The 22,549-nt window shown below is 42.7% G+C and overlaps 1 protein-coding gene across 2 annotated transcripts in view; it reads right to left on the bottom strand.

Moving 5' to 3' along the window:
* Positions 1–22,549, bottom strand: part of SH3RF2 (SH3 domain containing ring finger 2) — a 152,010-nt gene that overhangs the window by 125,551 nt on the left and 3,910 nt on the right. The gene's annotated exons all lie outside the window — the stretch shown is intronic.

Genomic DNA, 22,549 nt, shown 5'->3' on the forward strand with positions numbered 1-22,549 from the left:
AGAAGACTGCCATCATCCTAGTCCAAAACGGTGATGGCTCTAGATCACAAAATGACGATTGCTCAGAAGTTTTACGATGATTTGTAACACAGAGAGTCAATTGACCGTTGATATCAGGCTAATAGAGCCCCAGATAAACAAGCGAACTCACATCACTCTTTACTTGATAGCTACCTACAGAATCAGACAGAGCCTGAGGGTAAACATCACTGACAAAACAGGGCAGTGCCATTTCTAGGAGAAAAATTGAAAAACTGCAATTGGCTGAAATAGGGCTCTTCTAGTTTTTGCTTTTTGAACAACCTTGTCAGAAATAACAAAAGCCTCAAAAATGAGCTGGCCACTTCATTTAATTATTCTCAGTACATACAAGAAAATGTCTTTCTACTGGAGCATTTTTTCTGAGAGCAAAGTGGAGCCTTGGAGCAGATCACTTAAGGATCCATGGTCAAAACTGACACAGGGCACACGTCCACAACATGCTTACCTCTCGTTTTGTTGTAAGTAGAATTTAACTAGAACTGCACTTTTGGGACTTTCTAATGATATGGAGACACAGCAATAAAAAACCCAAAACAATTAAGGGGAACTCCAAGGAATCAAAGAGCTGGGGGTGAAGGAGAGGGTTGAAGAAGGTCACCTGATGTCACTTAATCCAGCCCCTTGTGTTCAGGGGACTTGAAAAGTAGTAAGTGAAGGTAGGAGGGGTTTTGGTGTTTAATCAGCCTGACAGGAGGGTAGTTTTTCATTATATTAAAACAAATTCTCTTGTGCAATAGTTTAATGTATTGTGTTCCATTTATTTTCTTTGTGTGTGTGTGTGTGTTCCTTTTGTGTTCAAGGTGGTTATGATACCTTCCAGTATAAAGTTTTTGGTTGCTTACTCAGCTGATCTTAATCCCTTCATTCTTTGGACCTCTTTTTTATTGGAGAAGGGGAAGGTTTATATCAGCCTGCAACTAACTCTATAAAGTCATTCATTTATCCATCCATTCATGTATCCAGTATTTCTTTTGTGCAAGCTATAAAAAAAGGAATAATTGAACAACATAGTCATTGCCTTCAAGGAACTGAGTCCAGGAGGAGAAAGAGACAAGAAATCCATGTCAATAAAGGAGATAAAGGGGGAAGTGTGGAGTCCAAAGGGGATCCTGACTTAGCCTGCTTCCTTTCTTCTTCCTTCTCTTGCTCCCTTAATCTTTTCCTTTCTAAGTATCTTCTGAGTTTTATTCTGGTGGCAGTCAGGGGGTGGTACCTAAGGCAAAAGCATGCATATATAAGACACATGGAGGCCGGGCGAGGGAACTGCCAGGTGAGGCTATCGGAACTAAAGAGGGACGCAGAATCTCAGACAGGGACAAACTGAGAAGATTTTCTAAAGAAGTGGCATTTGGGATGAAAGACCTGAATGTAAGACTGGACAGTATAACGCTCCTAGAGGAAAACATAGGCAGAACACTTTTGACATAAATCACAGCAATATTTTTTTCGATGCATCTTGTAGAATAATGGAAACAAAAGCAAAAATAAACAAATGGGACCTAATTAAACTTAGACGCTTTTGCACGGCAAAGGAAACCATAAACAAAACAAAAAGACAACCCCCAGAATGGTAGAAAGTATTTGTAAACTTTGTGACTGACAAGGGATTAATCTCCAAAATATACAAACAGCTCATGCAGCTCAATATAAAAAAAGCACAAACAGCCCAATCAAAAAATGGGCAGAAGACCTAAATAGACATTTCTCCAAAGAAGATATACACATGGCCAACAGGCACATGAAAAGGTGCTAAACATTGCTAGTTATTAGAGAAATGCAAATCAAAACTACAATGAGGTGTCACCTCGCACCAGTCAGAATGACCATCAGCAAAAAGTCTACGAACAATAAATGCTGGAGAGGGTGTGGAGAAAAGGGAACCCTCCCACACTGTCAGAGGGAATGTAAATTGGTGCAGCCACTATGGAGAACAGTATGGAGGTTTCTTAAAAAACTAAAAATAGAGCTACCATATGATCCAGCAATCCTACTCCTGAGCGTATATCCAGAAAAGAAAAAAACTCTAATTCAAAGAGATACTTGCACCCCAATGTTCATAGCACAACGATTCACAATAGCTGAGACATGGAAGCAATCTAAATGTCCATCAACAGGTGAATGGCTAAAGAAGATATGGTGTGTTTGTGTATACGTACATACACACACACACATATATACACACATACACACACACACGATAGAATATTACTCAGCCATAAAAAAGAATGAAATAATGCCATTTGCAGCATCATGGATGGACTTAGAGATTATCATACTAAGTGAAGTAAGCCAGACAGAGAAAGACAAATACCATATGATATCACTTATATGTGGAATCTAAAAAAATGATACAAAGGATCTTATTTCCAAAACAGAAACAGACTCACAGACATAGAAAACAAACTTATGGTTACCAAAGGGGAAGGGGGTGGAGGAGGGATAAATTTGGAGTATGGGATTAGCAGATATACATTACCATATATAAAATAGATAAACAACAAGCTCCTACTGCATAGCACAGAGAAATATATTCAATATCTTCTAATAACCTATAACGGAAAAGAATCTGAAAAAGAATATATATATTCCAGTGTAGAAGGGTTCCCTTTTCTCCACACCCTCTCCAGCATTTGTTATTTGTAGACTTTTTGATGATGGCCATTCTGACCGGTGTGAGGTGATACTTCACAAACACACTGAATCACTTTGCTGTACACCTGAAACACTGTAAATCAACTATACTTCAATTTTAAAAAGTATTAAAAAAAATAAAGAAGTGGCATTTGAACAGGACCTTAAAAAGTGTGGGCAGGATGTTGATACACTGAACCGTGGGGTGGTGAAAAGTTTGGATGGAAAGTCAGTTCAGGAAATAATAAAACATTGGGAGGAACTTGGTATTTTGGTTCCTTTTTGCTTTTAACTGCCATGCATGGCAGTTAATCCTAAATAATATTAAAAATGTGCCCAGGATTTAAATGTATTCTTACTGAGACATTTGTCTGCACAGGCTCTTTTACTTTTGTGAACCACCTCTCGTTTATCCCCTGGTAATTCTGCCCAGTCCCTGTGATGCAGGTGGGCTGACCCTGCCCTGCCCTCTGGCTTCAGGTGTGGCCACGTGACCTAGTCCTGACCAGAGTATTCCTTATATCCCATCCACAGCAATTGCTCAGAGATGCACATAGGACCTAAGGCAAGCTAATTAGCATCTCTGGCAGAGCTGTCAAGCAGTATGCCCTCAATTTCTCTAAGATTAAGAGCCTTAAGAATGATGTAGAGTTTGGCTGCCAATATCCTTCTCCTGGAAAGAACTTTCCTAAGAATGAAGAAAGCAGTAGCAGGCAGAGCAGAGAGACAGAGAGATACAGAATTAGATTACTATGAACTCATAGATCCTGCCACTCCTAAAATCCACTCTTCAAATCTCAGTGAAACCATCAATCCTCTAGTCACCCTCTCCCAATTATTTTCTTTTTTTGGTCAAGTTAGTTTGGCAAGGAATTTTGCAAATTACAACTGAAAACGACCTCACACATAGAGTTGATAAACTGTGTTGACACAAGGGAAATTTTCTTGGATAAGTTGGTCTAAACAGTATTAATAAAAATTGATATTTCAGGTTGACCTCTGGCTTGGCCAACTTTTCTTTCTTGATGAATTGATGGCCTCAATCAGCAACTTCAGTTAAAATGATAAAACCACTGTGGTTATAATAATGGCCAAGTAGATGCCTGGACTTCAAATATTTTAGATCAAAACCACAAAATTCTTTTAACCATGAATCACTGATTATTTCATGTATTTTAGGTACTTGAGTCCTTTCATTCCAGAGAATCCTGAAATAGTTCCCTGTCTGCACCCAGGATTCTATGAGTGTTACTTCATCCACCTCTGAAAGGTTATCTCTCTCTGTGGCTCCCTCCTTCCCCGCAGGCAGAAAGAGGCAGTATAGTCTGGAGAAGAGTCAATGTGCTTTCTTGAGAAATGAGAAAATTCTAATGACTCAACATGTGCTTATTTCTACTACCAAATTAGGGAAAGACTGTTACAAGTGACAACTAAAGATAACCCCCTCAGGATTTTTCTCTACTACAAACTTTTGAATTGACATGAGGCAAAAAAAATGAGGATGGACGTGGGAATGAAGTGGTTCCTGAAAAATCCTACTGTCTTCAAAAATGATACCAGTTTGCCCTCTTCATTTTATCTCCACAGGCAACTTGCCAAGAGTCAAGGCCGGGTAGTGCTCACTGTAGGAGTAGTGCTAGCAAAGCTAATTTCAGCATCTGTATAAAAATTTCCATCAGTTGCTTGCTGCTATCAAATATCACACTACCTGTGAAAGCTCTTTGAGGGATTGCATGTTAACTCCCTGCCCTGTTTTCAATGCAACTGAGAATTGTGTTTGTCTTCTGCCTTGCCTATTGGGTTCTTTTTGATCCCAGTTTTGACCCTCCTAATGCATCTTTAAGTGCCAATAGCAATTTTACATGCTGTTAATGTTCTTCCTAGGTAAGAATCTCATTTTCTATTTCAGTAGATTTCCATTGGTAAAAATGTCAAGTTTCCATTTATCAGAAATATTACATCCCCCTTTTTCCCCCCACAAAAAGAAATCAGACAGCCATAAAAGTTAGACACAAGTGAGGTAGGTCAGCCTGCCCACCTTTAAACAAAAGTTCAGGGAAGAAATATTTTAGATATAAGAAAACTAGGGGGACACAGGACTTTAATTTCATCTTTGTTTTGTCAGTATCAGACAAACGAGTCTTGGGATCTGGAATCAGGTCTTACTTGTGAAAGCTTCTGGATCATTTCTGTCCAGCAGGTATTTACTATGTGCCAGGCACTGAACTAGGTAGTGTTGAAAGAGGCTTTCCTTTTTTTCTGGGGTGGTGGAGCTGGAGCGATATTAATCTGAGCTGTCTGTTGCTGTGTTTTGTGTAGTACATGTTCATGTTCCTTTTGAATGCCATGCATCTGAACCCATTTTCTATGTTTGGGAACTCACCCACCTTATGAATTTTGGTGGGTGGCGGAAACTGCCTCAAAATTAAGAAGCTGAAAATGCCAGCTTTATCAGTACTGCTTTCAACCAGGGGTCTAGGCTCTGTCAGTGCCAGAGATCTGACTTGAACTTCAAATTGGGAGTTAGTGACACAAAGAGGGGACCCAGGAAGACTCATCTCTGCTTCTGTGGGAAAGTGGTAGGGGCCAATGCAAAGGTGACCTCCAACTGCAGTAACAGGAGGGGGGCCACAGGAGGCCTCCGTGTTCAGAGCGTGCAAGGTCAGCCCTGGAAGTCAGCACTTGGTCATTTAAGGCAGTGTTCCTGGCATAGTGGCCTCCAGTCAGGCTTCGGGTCTTAGTTGTGCCATACAGGATCTTTGATCTTTGTTGTGGCATGCAAACTCTTAGTTGCGGCATGTGGGATCTAGTTCCCTGACCAGGGATCGAACCCGGGCCCCCTGCATTGGGAGCGCAGAGTCTTACTCACTGGACCATCAGGGAAGTCCCTATTATTATTATCAACTGCAGTGGATTCTGTTGTTTGCAACTAAGAACCTGGGGGATGCACCTTCTTCCAACCCCATCGTGGAGAATGTTATTTATAATTGGGGAGAATAATGCCAATATAGGGAAAGAAGTGGAGTTAAGATACAGGAGCAAACTGGCAAGACAGTCTGGGTCCTTAGAGGCCCTGAGATCAGCTCTCTGAACTTCCCATTTCATGAGCTAACAGATTCCCACTTTTATTTGAACTCATTTGAGGTGAGTTTCTGTCACTTGCAAGTAAAAGTTCTGACAAACACAGATGAAAGCAAATGAATATTATGTATCAGGAGTCTCAAAAATATTCATCCCCTCTGAGCCAGTAATCGCTTTTCTATTCTTTGGAAATAATTTAAAACATTTAAAAGACAAAACTGAACTAGCAGGTGGGATTGGGCAAACGGTTGCATAACAAAGTGCTTCTAAAGAACAATATCCATGAAATTAGAGCCACTCGATGCCAATTCCAGGCTCACCTCTTTCATACCTTTTGTTTTACATCGGAAAGATTTTTCTTTCATTGCCATCCTAGATTTATTCTATGTCTCTCTGTATAGCTTGTCCCTTGTTCTTTCCCCCTGAGTCTTTGGACATTGCCTTTTGAGGCTCAGAATTGGCATAAACCGTGAGACCGTGTAAATGCTTACATGCTTTTCAGCCCAGATTGCAGTTGAGGGCCAGAGGTCTGAAAGTGCCCTCACCAGGCCATGCTGCAAAACACTACACATGATCTGAATGTGCTCACGTTTCTAAAGGAGTTCTTTATGCTGAAATCTGATTTGGAGGCCTCTGACCCAAGCCCAACAAACTCACTACAATGGCCTCGGCAAGATGCAAGGCAGTTAAAATACAGAGTGCTCAGGCCAAGATTCAGAACGACCGGAGTTTTGTCCCAGTGTTTATTCACTAGCAAACTGTGTGGCCTTGGATAGTCCTTTCTTCTCGCTAAGCCGCAGACTCCTCATTTGCATAGGAAGACATTGGGCCAGATGGTTTTTTATGGTCCTTTTCAGCTCTCAGCACCTGTGTGTTTTTCTGTTTAATTAATTTATTTTATTTATTTATTTTTGGCTGCGTTGGGTCTTTGTTGCTGTGCGCGGGCTTTCTCCAGTTGAGGCGAGCGGGGGCTACTCTTCGTTGCGGTGCTCAGGCTTCTCATTGCAGTGGCTTCTCTTGTTGCAGAGCACGGGCTCTAGGTGCGCAGGCTTCAGTAGTTGTGGCGCGTGGGCTCAGTAGTTGTGGCTCACGGGCTCCAGAGCGCAGGCTCTGTAGTTGTGGCGCACGGGCTTAGTTGCTCCGCGGCATGTGGGATCTTCCTGGACCAGTGCTCGAACCCGTGTCCCCTTCATTGGCAGGCGGACTCTTAAACCACTGCACCACCAAGGAAGCCCAGCACCTGTGTTTTATGATTCCTTACAAGGTGGCATTTTTAAAGAATGCCTGAGATGAACTTGGGTTAAGACTGCCTTATATGCAACACCCAGTCTAGGTCGGGCCTCAGGCAGAGTCATGGGAGGAATTTGTTTGGATGAGTTTCCCCTTTGAAGGAATCTGCCCCTCTGAGTCCTGAGAGTCAAGTCTCCTGAACCAACTCCCAAGGATGGAGGCCTTATGTGGCCCCAATTCTGTTCCTGGCTGGAGGCACCCAGGGAGGTGGTCTAAGTTGGTTCTGGACAACCTGGTGATTCAGCCTTTACAAGGTTCCATTTATTATAATATTAAGAACAACCATTTGACACAACATTGTAAATCAACTATACTTCAATAAAATTAAAAAAACAAACAAACAACCATTTGAAGTAGATGTTACTACCTTACTGAGGAGGAAACTGAGGCCAGAGAGTTCTAGTGACAGTAGCCAGTGAGAGAGCTGGGATTCAGACTCAGGTCCTTTGGCTTTAATGCCTGTGCTTTTCCTTCTGCCTGACTGACATCCTGCAGGTTTAACACCGTTGAACAGTGAGGTACACATTCATAGAGGGTGACGTGGGCCAATCTCCACCTCCTCTTGGGTTTAATGAGACAGTAGAGCACCTTGAGGTCACCAGCTATGGCCACATCCAGCTTTGTCTCTTGATCTCTGTGAGACCTTGAGCAAATTAATCTTTCTGAGCCTCAGTCTCCCTACCTGTAAAATGGGATGAAGGTAATGGTATTTGCCTCACACAGAAGTTGCAAGAGTTAAATGGAAGTGCTTGGCATAGTGAGTTTTCAGTAAGGTTAGTGGCACATAAACGGTCCAATTTGCATGCCCAAATGCAGCAAGTCCCACTGTTTCTACTTCCAAGTTTGCTCTCAAACTCATCCACTTCTCTCCATCACAGGTGCCATGTTAGTCCAGGCCACCCATCCAGAAGACTTGAAATTGATCTTCTGTTTCTATTCTTGTCCCCCAGAAATTCGTTTCCCACACAAGAGCCAAAGTAAGATATTAAATTGAAAATCAGGTCAGATGATTTTCCTGCTTTAATCTTTCTCATTGCATCTAGGATCCAAGCTCCCTTCATGACCATGGTTTCTTGGTCCCTCTAGACCTTCCTCTGCAGTCTATTCTCTTGCGTCTCAACTCATTGCTTATCACCCCTCAGCCAAGTGGGCATTCAGTTGGTTCCCCAAACTCAGCGAGTTCCGTCTGGGATCAGGCTCAAGATGTCCTCCATCGCTGGAACCCAGTTCTTTCCTTGTCACAGAGCTGCCCTCCTCTCCTCACTCAGGTCTCAGCATCAATGCCTCCCCTGATCAAAGTTCTTCCCTTTTATCCTCTATTTCATATCCTTGTATAGATAAGAGTTAGTTTATACAGCAGAAACTCAGCACAATTTGTGATTATCTTGGTTATTTTTTTATTTTTTATTTTTTAAGTATTTGTTTATTTATTTATTTATGGCTGTGTTGGGTCTTCGTTTCCGTGCGAGGGCTTTCTCCAGCTGTGGCAAGTGGGGGCCACTCTTCATCACGGTGCGCGGGCCTCTCACTATCGCGGCCTCTCTTGTTGCGGAGCACAGGCTCCAGATGCGCAGGCTCAGCAATTGTGGCTCACAGGCCCAGCTGCTCCGCAGCATGTGGGATCTTCCCAGACCAGGGCTCGAACCCGTGTCCCCTGCATTGGCAGGCGGATTCTCAACCACTGCGCCACCAGGGAAGCCCTATCTTGGTTATTTTGTATGTATGTAAGTGACGTGGCTGGTGCTCTACCCATATCTTCTCAGATCCCTTTATCATTTCTGTGCAGCTGAACTTCACTTCCAATAGCCAGCACCTGCAATTCTGTTGGAAACCTTCCCTTGAGCTTCTAGAACATACCTTGCCCCTTGGGGTAGCTCTTAACCACTGGCCAACAGGTATAGAGGTATAAATGCCCCAGATCTCTCACCTCTTGGCCAGGATAATTCTTCAGTCTGAGTTTTACAGTTTCCTAGAGCTTTTCCAAGGGGTAAAGCATCAGTAGCCCACTGTGGTGAGTGGAGTCAAAACACACCTTAACTAGTCACCTCCCTCTCCTGTATGATGTTCCCACTCCCCGACCGATGTCCTCATTCCTCCCAAATAATCTATGAGCACTCAATCCTCATGTCAGAGTCTGATTCTGGGGGGAACCTAACTAAGACCATGGCTTTTTCCTTCTTTCTATCAATCCCAGTAGAGTGTACCTTTTATGTCTATCTTGTTCATTATTATATCCTGCTGCCCAGTTTACTGTCTGGTACATAGTGACAGCACTCGATATATATTTGTATAATGAGTACCTACTAGTGGTATTATTACTGTAATGTAGTGTTTTTTCCTTTCATTTAGTTTAGTTTATACCAGTAGCCTACCATGCACCCACAGAATGTTACGTGTGCCCTCCCAAACATACAGTATAAAAAAGAGGGATTTTGTCTTCTATAGTGCTTTCAAGAGTAGCATTCCTGTTATTGTTTTAGCAAGGTTTGTTATGGCTAGAGGCTCTTTACAGGGAGGAGATCCCAAGAGACATTCTCTAGGACTGTGGCATTTCTTCCTGAAATCCCAGTGTGGAGATACTTCAGAGGTCTTTTCTGGGACAGACCCTGTTATGCTTATTTGTGGGTGGTTTAAGCAAAAAGCAACTGGATCCTGGACCAGGTGCTCCCAGTGAAATAAGATGGACAACTACGCAGGGAGAGGGGCAATAATAATACTAAAGAATAAAAAAATCACCAACATGTGGGAATGTAAATTTGTGCAGTCACTATGGAAAACAGTATGGAGGTTCCTCAGCAAACTGAAAATATAACTACCATATGATCCAGCAATTCCACTCCTGGGTATATATCTGAAAAAAACAAAAACCCTAATTTGAAAAGATACATGCACCACAATGTTCACAGCAGCCATATTTACAATTGCCAGGATATGGAAGCAGCCCAAGTGCCCATCAATAGTTGAATGGATAAAGAAGATGTGGTTTATATATACAACAGAATATTACTCAGCCATAAAAAAAGAAAGAAATTTTGCCACTTGCAACAACATGGATGGATCTGGAGTGTATTATGCTAAGTGAAAAAAGTCAGACAGAGAAAGACAAATACTGTATGATATCACTTATACATGGAATCTGAAAAAAAAAAACAGTAACTAGTGAATATAACAAAAAAGAAACAGATTCACAGATATAGAGAACAAACTGGTGGGGAGAGGGAAGGGGGAGGGGCAATATAGGCGTAGAGAATTCAGAGGAACAAACTACTATGTATAAAATAAATAAGCTACAAGGATATATTGTATAGCACGGGGAATATAGCCAGTATTTTACAATAACTATAAATGAAATATAACCTTTAAAAATTGTGAATCACTATATGGTACACCTGAAACTTATATAATACTGTACATCATCTATACCTCAGTAAAAAAAAAAAAACAAATCACCAACGTGGACTAAGTGCACTTATGGGCCAGTCCTTGAGTGTGTCACATGTGTCATGTTGTTTAATCCTCAGAACCACTGTGTGGGGTAGTTTGTATGTTACCTCATCCTCAGATAAAGAGAGTGAGGCTCAGGGAGGTTAAGTGACGTACCCAAGTTCATACAGCTAACAGGAGGTAGAACTGGGATTTGAAATCAGCTATCACGACTTCAGAGCCCCTGCTCTTATTCCTCCATCTTGCCCCCTGAGTTAGGAATACTTAAACCAGCTCTCCAGGTGAACTAAGAGAAGTACTTTAGCCTGTAGAAAGTAAGATCGAAAATGAAATACAAAAATAAGATGCAACCCTCCAGAGTTGCCTTCAAAGACCTGTAGGCTCCCATGGAAAGAGAGAGCAGGTGTGTTTTGTGTGGCTCAATCTCAGAAAGACTTTTCTAAGATTGCTGGCAAGAAATGGAGGGAATAGACTAGGTTCAGGCACAGAAAACTCCCCCACACTGGAGTTCTGAAGGCAACAGTCAAGTGGGTGTCTCTGTGGGAAGTCAAAGAGGACTGAAGCATAGGAGAGGTGGCTGGCTAGTTTGGAGGACTTTAAGATCTCCTGCAGGTGTGAGGTTCTAGAATACAAAGGAATTAGAAGACTCACTCAGTCCCTGCACATGTGGTTGGTACCATGTAGTTCTGGAATAACAAGATTTACACAGGGAACATGACTTGAGAGGAAGTTACTAACACCACATTAATAAATACAAAAGATATGTGCTACATATACTCTTTGCATAAGGAAAGCAGAGCTACTGTGCTGCAGGGTAGCATAATGCGATAGTCAAGAATATGGGCTTGTGGAGAGGGTGTGGAGGAAAGGGAACCCTCCCACACTCTTGGTGGGAATGTAAATTGGTGCAACCACTATGGAGAACAGTATGGTGGTGCCTTAAGAAACTAAAAATAGAGTTACCATACGATCCAGCAACACCACTCCTGGGCATTTATCTGGAAAAGATGAAAACTCTCATTTGAAAAGACGCATGCACCCCAATGTTCGTAGCAGCACTATTTACAATAGCCAAGACATGGAAGCAACCTAAATGTCCATCAACAGATGACTGGATAAAGAAGCTATGTTGATATGTATACACAATAGAATATTACTCAGCCATAAAAAAGAATGAAATAATACCATTTGCACCAACATGGATGGACTTAGAGATTATCATACTAAGTGAAGTAAATCAGACAGAGAAAGACAAATATCATATGATATCACTTATATGTGGAATTTTAAAAATAACACAAATGAACTTATTTACAAAGCAGAAACAGACTCACAGACACAGAAAAGAAACTTATGATTACCAACGGGGAAAGGGTAGGGAAGGGATAAATTAGGAGTTTGGGATTAGCAGATACAAACTACTATATATAAGATAGATAAACAACAAGGTCCTACTGTATAGCACAGGGAAATATATTCAGTATCTTATAAAAACCAATAAAGGAAAAGAATCTAAAAAATATATATATTTAACTGAATCACTTTGCTGTATATACTTGAAACTAACACAATATTGTAAATCAGCTATAGTTCAATTTTAAAAAATTAAAAAAAAACAATGTGGGCTTAGAGTTAGTCTACACAAGTAACTTTGGGCAAGCCACTCAGTACTCCTGAACCTCAATTTCCTCTGCTGTTAAACAGTGTTGCTCTGTGGTTTAAATAAGCTTTTGTAGGTACTTAGCCCAGGCCTGTGAAGACCATAAGGGTTCAAAACCAGTAACTATTTCTCTGAAAATCTTTAAATTTATATAGATTTTTTAAAAAACATAAATGCAAATACTTCTGTATCATTTGCATATTCTGTAAAATATTTGAGATGGTGGAATTCTGAGACTCAGAGAATCTAAGACTTTTTCTATAACCATAGTGATTGCTTATGTTTACTAAGCACTCAGATACATTTCATGTCACCGGGCTGGTTCTCAGCTAAGACAGGATTAGAAGCTGACTTTCCTGAATTTCAGGCTCTATTTTTTCTCCACCTTTAATAGACCATTCTGCCTATCCCGATGACAGGTTTCCGAAAGGAATGGAGCATACATATTTTGATCTAACTCTGTTTATATTTCGGGAAAAGCAGACCAGCTCTGGCTCAGAGCCTGCCATATCTCCTGATAACATATCTCCCCAAGTAGTCCTCCCCCGCACACTTGCTTCCTTGATCAGCTTCTCCCTTTCCTCCTCCTTCCTCCCTGCTTTCTGTTGTCCGTCTACATCTCCCATGTGTCTTTTCTGCCTTTCTCTATCCCTACCCTCCTCTCTTCTCTGGCTCCATTTCCTCCTTTCTTGTCTCCCTCTCCATCCACTTAGACTCATTTCTACTACCTACACCCTTAAATTTATGACCAAGTGGCCTCCAGTTAAGACACAGCATATCGTGCACATGGAGTTGGACTGGCTACAGACTACATCATGCTCTGGAAGGCTTATCAACCACATTAGAATGGTGGTGTTGGTGCCAACAGGAACCAACCAGCAATGGCAGATGGTGCAGGGCTCCCTGAGGTGCCAAGGGAAGACCATACTTGTCTTGGTCACCCTGACTGATCTCGTTTAGAGCCCAGTCCTTGGATGTAGGCAAACCTGGTTCAAATCCTGTCTCTGCCACTTCCTAGCAGTTCCTTCAACTGTGAAATGAGAAAACACCGTGGACTTCCAAAGGTTGTTGGGAGAACTCAAGAAAACCATGCTTATTTCACACAGCGTCTGGCACACGGTGTGTGCTACGTGACAGTTGTGGTTATTAAGGTGCTAATTAATAATGCCCACCTCTCCCCTGGCTTCTCTCTCTTCTGGCCCCACCCTCCTTGCCCAAGCCATCGGGACAAGCTCTCTGCCTGCTGGAGTTTTCCTGATTCTCGAGGCTTTGGGACAGCAAGTAGACGGAGAAGTTAGAAAACCCAGGACCTGTCTCAATCACAAAGTTTTATGATCGTGAAAAAAAAAGAATCTTAGTGTTTCAAAAACTTAAGAAAATAAAAAGAAACATGTTTAACAGCAAATTCTTTTCCTTTCTCACACAAAGGGAAGTAAAAGGAGGAGATGGAAAATGTTCTTTTTGTTAAAATGTAGGCTTCTGCATCCTTTTTATAATCTCTTACGGGGAAGAAAATGCTGCCATCTCCTTTTGTTCTTCAATCATCCCCTTCCACCTTCCTTCAAGCATGGAACCACTCCAACGGGAAACTGGAAGTCCAGGAGATTACCTCTCCTGCTTCCCCAGAAAGAGAAGTTTTCTCTTCTGCCCCTCCATTTCTCTGCCATTCCTGTTTATTAAGCAAAAGTCCCAAATAAGGTTTATGTCAGCCTCGCCTTTCTCCTATCCAGGCAGCTCATTAATATCACAGCCAAACACCCTTCCGGAAGACAGCTCTGCAGAGATCTTTTCCTGCTCCATGCCCACTGACTCTGCTGCATTGCCTTGGCAACCAAATAAAATACTTCTATGTGTGCGGCCATATCATCCTCAATTCTGCAAATCCAGGGCGATCTGCTCAGAGGGCTGCGCCTGCCAGGCAGTTGGTGTTCTCCTCTCTCTCTGGCTGCATCCTGCTCTGATTTCTTTTTTCACCTCCCAATTACCTCTGAATCCCCTGCAAGCACTTATGTGCCATTCCTAGCACACCTGGCCTTGAGTCAAGAAACACCCTTGTCAACAAGACAGGGGCTGGAAGGGATCCTGGGGATGAGATGGCTGGGCTGTCTCCTCTCCTCTAGCCTCAGGGGAAGACACCAGGGGCTCCTCAGCCTTGAAGATTCTGAATCTAACTGCAGTGTCTTGCAATATCGCCAACATTATGCATTCAATACTTCAATATTTATTGAATGCTGGTTGCATTTCAGGCACTGTGCTGAGTACAGAGGAGACAAGACACTTCCTTAACCTCATGGACCTTATGTGTGCTACGAGGCCAGAGGGTAGCACTGGGGACTCTGGGAGCCTGGGGAGGAACAAATGGCTGGCTGGCTTGGGATTGGGGACAGAGGGCTGACTTCCTGGAGGAGTGAAGGCTACCCTGAGACCAGAGGATGGGTTGCAGTCAGCCACGTGGGCCAGTTTCCCAGTTAGGCAGACGGTTCCATACTTGCCTTCTCTAACTCTGGCAGGTGGCTGATACCCTCAGCTGGGGTGGTTTGCATCAGGCACGCTGGGAGTATTTGCCTTATTTCCCCTGTCTCCAGGCTAAAGTTCTCCTGTTAGCCTCTCAGGGAAGAGTAACAGCGAATGATCCAAGCTCTCTCACCTCTTCACTTGGCTTTCCATGCTGTGCGTGTGAATGGAAGCCAAAAGGCACATCTTTCCAAACCAGCAGCATTGGGACCATGATGCCAGGAAGTCACCACCCAATGTACATGCCTCTCAGTGTATTCTGAGGTTTGCAATCCTCAGTGTCGTGGGTTTCTATGAATGGTCAAGAATCAGACCATTTGCATTTAAAAAAAATGCAACCTCAACAGTTGCCCCAAACACAAATACAGGAATGCTCAATTTTCATCTGCAGCCATTTTCTCCCATTGTGTTTTCTTATATGAACATTTATTGAGCACAAGCCTCTTATTTGTGAGGTAGAGAAAATGGTAGCACCTATCTCAGTGGGTTGTAGAAAGAATTAAGTGAGATTCTGTAGGTAGAAGTGCTTTACCCAGTGCCTGACATAGTAAGTCCTTTGTTTAACGTTTATTAACTGCATCATAATTATTACTTTACATGGATGTCTCCCAAAAGACCATGAGCTCTTTAAGGGAGGGTTTCAGCCATTTTGGTGAATTAGTCAGTTTTCCTGGGTCTCTTCCATGTCTACATGTTATTAAGGATCATATCCTTAATAATAATCCTTTTGTCCTTCACTAGAGCCTGGCAAAGGGTCTTACTCATAAAAGGCATCCTGTATATGCTTGTTGAATGAATGAGGCATAGGAAGAAATAATAGTGCCTCACACTCACTGTCATGGAGTACCATGTGTCATGCCCTGTGTTAAGAACTTCACAAGAATTATCTTGAATTATCCTCCAAATGATGCCACGATCACTGTTACCCCCGTGTCTTCAGTGCAGTCAAATAGCAGGCTGACCGCAGTCAGTGTAGTAGTACTTTATAAGATTAACCTACCTGGATGAGTGCAAGCAGACAATTAACCTTTACTAGGAGCTTACTTTGTCCAGACCCTGTGCTAAGCACTTTACAAGAATCGCCTCATTAACTCCTTCCAAGAACACTATGAGTTAAGTTTCCTATTTTCATTCTGTAGCAGCGATGCTCAGAATTACTAAGTAACTTGCCCAGAAGCACACAGCCAGTATACATTTATGAAGAGCCTTTGTCCCGAATCACAGCATTATCTTGTTTGCTTATCTCATTGGAAGTCTAAGGTCAGAAGCAGCAGAAAACTGGAATACATATTTTAAAAATGATACTAAAACACCTACTCCTCTTACTCAGAAAAAAGTTTTAAATATATATGTGTGTGTGTGTATATATACGTATATATATATATATACAATCACATACATGTACACACACACGCACACACAGGGGGCAATGAGGAGTTATTGTTTAATTGGTACAGCGTTTCAGTATGGGATGATGAAAAGTTCTGGAGACAGATAGTGGTGATGGTTACACAACAGTGTAAATATACTTAATGCCACTGACCTATACACATAAAACTTGCTAAAATGGCAACCTTTATGTTATATACATTATATACATGTGTGATGTAGGTTTGTCAGCATGAGAGGTGCAGGGGCCATGTTCCTACCTGTAATACTGCCTTCCCTTCATGTAGGAGGCCAGGTCAATTTAGCTCATAACTCAGGGGCAAATTCTTCTAGTGCCTTATCTTCTCTGTCACTGGTATCCCTGGGACTAAGTGTAAATTAACTCAACATGAAGCGTTTCCCCCATGATCAAAGGAGCACGTATAATTTGTGGTGTCTGATGCAGGAGTTTGGCCATATATGGAGAGGCATTTCCTATCTTCTTAGGGTTAGCAATTCATGAGCTAAGTGGTTTTGAACCTGGCCCATTGTGTTTTCTGGACAGTACTGTCTGTCACCCAAAAAGGTATTTAATAAGGTGATTCCCAACTAGACTATTTCAGTATGCCTACTATAATATGCTGCTCATTCCTCACATAGCTTTGTCATGACTCTATCCATAGAGTTCATTTCTGCATTATGCGGGGTTATTCCATGATTCCAATTTGAGTCCTGGAGTCTGAGACCATGAGCATTCCTGGTGTGGGCTTTCAATGGTGTGAGCTTTCAAGACAGAGCCTGGCACGTAGCAGGCACTTAGAAGCAGTCTGTTGAATGCCCTGGCTTCTGAGTTGGGGATCTAGAACGGTGTCTGTGTCCTGGGGGCGGACACAGACCCAAGTTGCAGGAAGCAGCTCACGACAAGTGGACTTGTCTTTCCTTGTCCTGTGTTCTCCTCCTTGCTTTGGGTGTGCTGGCTCGTGTGCCTGCATGCTAGGGTTGTCAGGTAACCTGACCATGTCAATGGGAAAGAGTGGCTCTGTCTGCCAGTGAAGTGGAGACTGCTCCTCAGTCACCCAGTGAGCTCAGCCATCTGCTTGGAGCAGAGATATCTTGTTTGGCTGCACTGAATCCATCAGGCCACATGATGACATGTAAGCAGTTTGGCCGCAGAGAGACTTTATTACAGAGTGAACTGACACATGCCTTCCTAGCAGTGGTGTTGAAGCAGGCAACTGGTCACCCCATCTCCGCTCCATCTGTTTCCTTCTCCCTCTCTTCCAACTTCCATTCTGTTCAAGATATCCTTGTCCTGCCCTGACTTTCCTAGCACCCACATGCCCAGAGTAGACCCTGCTTTTTCATTCCTTGACCATGTCCTTCCTGACCATTAAAACACCCATTTTTTGTAGGAAGTTTCTTTTTATTGGCCAAACTTCATTTTCCTTAAACTGAAGCACCTCCTCGCCTGACATTTTCATAAACCATCATCTTTTGTGTCTAAGACTTCTTTGTCTTAATCGCTTTATTGGGTTATAATTTACATACCAAAAATGTACTTTTTTAAATGTACAGTTTGATGAATTTAGACAAACCTATATCCACCACATAAAACATTTGCATTACCCAAAAAATCACTATAGTTTATAGTTTTGCCATTTCTAGAATTTTATATAAATGGAATCACACAATATGTACTCTTCAGCAAGACATTCCTTTTTTCATATCTTAACATTTCTAAAATTGGATGTCTCTTACAGTGAACATCTAACATGGTAATGTTTCTTTTCCCTTAAGAGCTATAACTAAATAATATATCTTACAATAGATAATATCTTTAAATCAGGGATATGTTATATATATATATACACACACACATATATTCACATATGTATTTGTTTATGAATGCTTAGACACATGTATCTAACTAGTTGGTTTTACCATTAGACGGTAAGCACTGGGAAGGTGGAAACTTTACTTTGCTGTGTGGGTTCCCAGTGTACCTATAGCTGACTACTGATAGAAGCTAAATAAATACTGCAGAAGGTGGTGATAGTGAGTTTCAAACAGTTTTCCAAAAATATCTTCTAATGACAAGAGCTTGCCTAAAACTCTTTTTGGACTGAGTCAACAGTCTCTAACCACAATAAAGGTTCTCTCCGGGGGCTTAGCTACCTCTGCATTAGTATGAGACAGCATTTCCCCAAATTTGTTCCATGACAATTAACACTACTCAAGGTACTAATAAAAGGAAGGAGAGGGGAGTACCACTGTTACAGGAATTTGGGGAACGTTTCTTATTATTATCTACCACTTAGAGACTCACAGCTCATTAGCGTGCTAAAAGTGCTGAAAAGTCCTGCGGCAAAGAAAAAAATGTTTGGCTCTGTTTCAGTCCAGGTTTGTTTGACCGTGGAGCTCTATGGAACATCCATTAATAGCTTACAGAATACACTTTGTGAAAGACTGTCATACAAGCATGAATTTAAAAATAAGAAAGCAAGGGAGAAGATCATGAGATTGAAGAGAGCTGTATGTGAGCTGGTCCCAGCTAAGCCCAAAGCTATGTACTGGTGCCTGGAATGGGATGGATGAAGGTGCTCTTTCCGAGTCAAGGGCTGAACAAGCACTTTCCCTCATTTCATAATCTCCTTATAGTATGAAGGGACATGTGGGAAGGCAACCTTTCCTAAGAGGCAACAAAATGACACAAAATATATGCGTTGACTAATCCCTTAGGTGACATGCCCCAGTGCATGTGCTGGATAATTGAGGTTGAGTGAGGAGAACCTTCCATCCCAGCCATCTGCCTGGGCCATCCACTGGGGGTTGAGCCGCTGTGTTTGTCTACCGGCCAGATACCTCTAACTGATGAGAAAACTGAAGCAGGTAATAGAATGGTTTGCTAAAACAGAGAGAAGCCCACCTGCAGGAATTACCCTGATCATTTAAATGGTGGCAAAATCCTTCTCCGAAATAGCATTGACCCAGTACACACAGAGATGAAAGGACATCGGAGTGGGACCGATAAAAATCAGGCAGAGACTCCAAGAAATGTATAAGAGCTCCCTTTCATTTTTAAAAAGATTATTTTAAACATCATCATACAGTGAAATTGACTGTTTTTTCTCTTGGTATATATTCCTATGAATGTTAACACATACGCAGATTTATTTAACTGCCACCACAGACAGGGTACAGGACAGCCCCTTCATCCCATAGAATTCCCTCATGCTATCCCTTTATAATCCTCTCCCAACCCAGAACCCCTGGTAACCACTGAAAACCACTATTTTTCATCACTATAGTTTTGTCTTTTCGTGAACCCCCTGTCCTTTTGCTATCCCCTTTGCTTAATTTTTTAACAGAAGTCTCTGCATGTTTATGCGTGGGTGCAAATCCAATGCCCCAAACTTTCTCCTCTATTGTTAATTTTGTTATTTAACATTTATTAGCATCTATTATGTACCATACTATACTAAGCTTTTCACATACATTATCTCATTTTAATCTCACAATAGCCTTCTGATATATGTACGCCATTATTATCCCCAGTACACAAATATGGAAACTGCGGGTCAGGGAGGTTAAGTGACTTGCCTGAGGCCTCATAGCTCACAGGTAATTGAATCCCAGCACAAACCCAGCTCCATTTGACCACAATCCTTAAACACTAATCAGTAAAAGGGAGGGAACTGTAACCAGGAAGGAGGTCCACGGAGAGAGGGTTGGGAGCAAAGCCAGTCTGGGGCCATGTGGTGTTTTAAAAGGTTTGCATATGTGGGTGGAGCTGGGGAACCATCTGGGTCTCCTGACTTCTCAACCTCAGCTCCTACCTTTATGTCTTCCTCCACTTGCCGCATCCAGGCCTTGCTGGCCCAGTGGCATCTGCCTGCTGTTTTCAGGGGCTTGGGATGGTTTTAATCCCGTTGTAAATTTAGCAGAAACCACCGTCTGTGTCACAGCTCTGCCGTAGGACACAGCAGCTGAAACCCAGGAAAAGGGGCTGGGCTCCTTCCGGTTTCTACCCAGCCTCAACTCCCTCACGTGCCTGCTGACCTCATTTTGCCCTCTCAGCTGCTTGCAACATCAGCTGAAAAAGTTTCTAGGACATAGCCACCTGGTCTGTGTGCTGTAGGTAGCAGGTGTGTTCTTGCTGAGACAGGGCAAGTGAGACAGGAATGTGTGTGGTTGGCATGTTGTTTAACAAAGAAGGGAGAGTCCGGCCCTGCAAGGCCCAGGGCGGCAGCGTTTGTATTGGGGATAGAGAGATGCAGGGGAAAGGAAAGACAGACCTTAATGGGGAGCTGGTGATGCTGCGGACGTGGACCAGGTTGTTGCTCTTTGTATGGTGTTCTGCTGAGCCTGCCATTTGGGGAAGTGACGCTGGGTCGCACGTTTTCTCCTAGCATCACCTCCTAGCTCCTAAAGGGTCTTGGAAGTGAGCTGCCAAGGCAGCGCATGCTGGGAGAAATCACACACCTGAATCGTGGCCCCGGATCCTTTGGAGACACACAAAGCAAACCAAAAATCAGGGTACCCGGGACCATCTCTGGAGGACACTCGATTAACAAGGGGGTGAGAGATGTTACGTAATTTAGACTGGAAAGTCTTGAGTCGCTTTAATAACAATACCAGCTCATATTTATTGAGCTTGTAATAGGAACCAGTTGCGGTGCTACGAGCTAACTGACATTAACAGTCTCATTTATTTCTCCCCAACGACACTCCGAGGTAGATACTACTGTTATCTCTAGTTTATAAAAGGGGAATTAGAGGCACTGAGGTTTAAGTGATTCATCCAAATTACACAGCTATCAAGGGGCAGAATCAGGATTTGAATTCTGGTATTTTTCAAACCTAACTTTGCAAATTTTATCTTCACTGCTTTCTTGCCTTTTTTTTTTTTTTTTAATAAATTTATTTATTTATTTTTGGCTGCATTGGGTCTTCGTTGCTGTGAGCGGGCTTTCTTTAGTTGCAGCGAGCGGGGCCTACTCTTCATTGTGGTGTGCGGACTTCTCACTGTGGTGGCTTGTCTTGTTGTGGAGCACGGGCTCTAGGCAGACGGGCTTCAGTAGTTGTGGCACGTGGGCTCAGTAGTTGTGGCTCGCGGGCTCTAGAATGCAGGCTCAGTAGTTGTGGTGTACAGGCTTAGTTGCTCCGCGGCATGTGGGATCTTCCGGACCAGGGCTCAAACCCGTGTCCCCTGCATTGGCAGGTGGATTCTTAACCACTGTGCCACCAGGGAAGCCCCTCTTGCCTGTTCTAACTCAGAAATATTATTAAAGGATAACAGAGCGAGGAGGAAGAGAGATCAGCTATACAGAAGCCCATAATCTTCTCGAAGGCTTGCAAAGTTCCTCTGGCTCACCTGCAGTACGGGAAGGAATAAGAGCCGGTGGGACTTGCACTGCCATGGGCCCTCCAGGAGTCTGTTGATCTCCCCTGTTGGTTTGAAAAAATTGCGTGCTGTAGATACCCACAGCCGTTTCTCAAGTTTTCTTTTTACACAATCGGCTTAGGAGGGTTTTAGACAGGTAAGCACAATGGACTATTTTTTTGTCTCTTGGGCTGGCACCGTGAAGTGTGACTATTGGTTCCACCCTAGTATACTGGCTGGCACAAAAAGTACCAGGCCTCTTTGAGCCAACAGAAACATCTTGATGAGCTTGTGTTTTCGATGAGTTTAGGAGAGCAGAACAGACTTTGGCCTTAAAAAGCTGCTGGACAAGAAGTTCAATGAACTCTTTGAGAGTGCCACCTTAACATCGAGTCCTTTGGAAGAGGTGTTTTAGAAAATGGTACCCTGTGACAACCGGTTATTTATGCCGTATTAGGGTAGTACTTGATACTTAGTATTATCCTGGCCTGGACTCATCATAGACTCAAGTTCAATAATAACACCTATTACACTCTCCTGCAAGGGCTCTCACTCCTGCTGTATTTTATAGAATGCCTCATGCACGGCAGGGCACACTGAACAGTCAATAATAATGCTTACTATGATAACGACCTTCCTAATGCCTTTCATCTAAGGATCTCAAAGTGCTTTGCAAACACTCATTAGTTAAGCCTCACAGTGGCTCTCTGTTTTTATAATACATTTTCCCATTTTACAGAATTTTAAATTGAGACCCAGCAAGCTTAAGTGGCTTGCCCAAAGACATACAGCCGGTTTAAATTAATGATAATGATGATGCTTTGCATTTACACGGCATAGGATTTCTAAGGTGCTATGAGTATGCTGTAAAGATAATTTTTACACTATCCTGGAGGAAGAGGGGTAGCAAGTATTACTAAGTGTTGACTGGATTGGGTAAACTGAGGCTGAGAGGGCAAGTAGGTTGGTGAGGGTTTGACTGAGGATGCAAGGCCATCCCTCCGCCTCTCAGAACAGTGTGGCCTCCCAGATAATCCGCAATTCTCTGAACCCAGGGACACGCGATCGCTTTCACACTTACAGGAAAGGTAGCTGTATTGGGGGGAGTAGAACAGGTTGCAGAATTACAGCCGTAT

The sequence above is a fragment of the Balaenoptera physalus genome (genome assembly GCF_965194825.1).
Source record: "Balaenoptera physalus genome assembly, chromosome: 3".
NCBI lineage: Eukaryota > Metazoa > Chordata > Mammalia > Artiodactyla > Balaenopteridae > Balaenoptera > Balaenoptera physalus.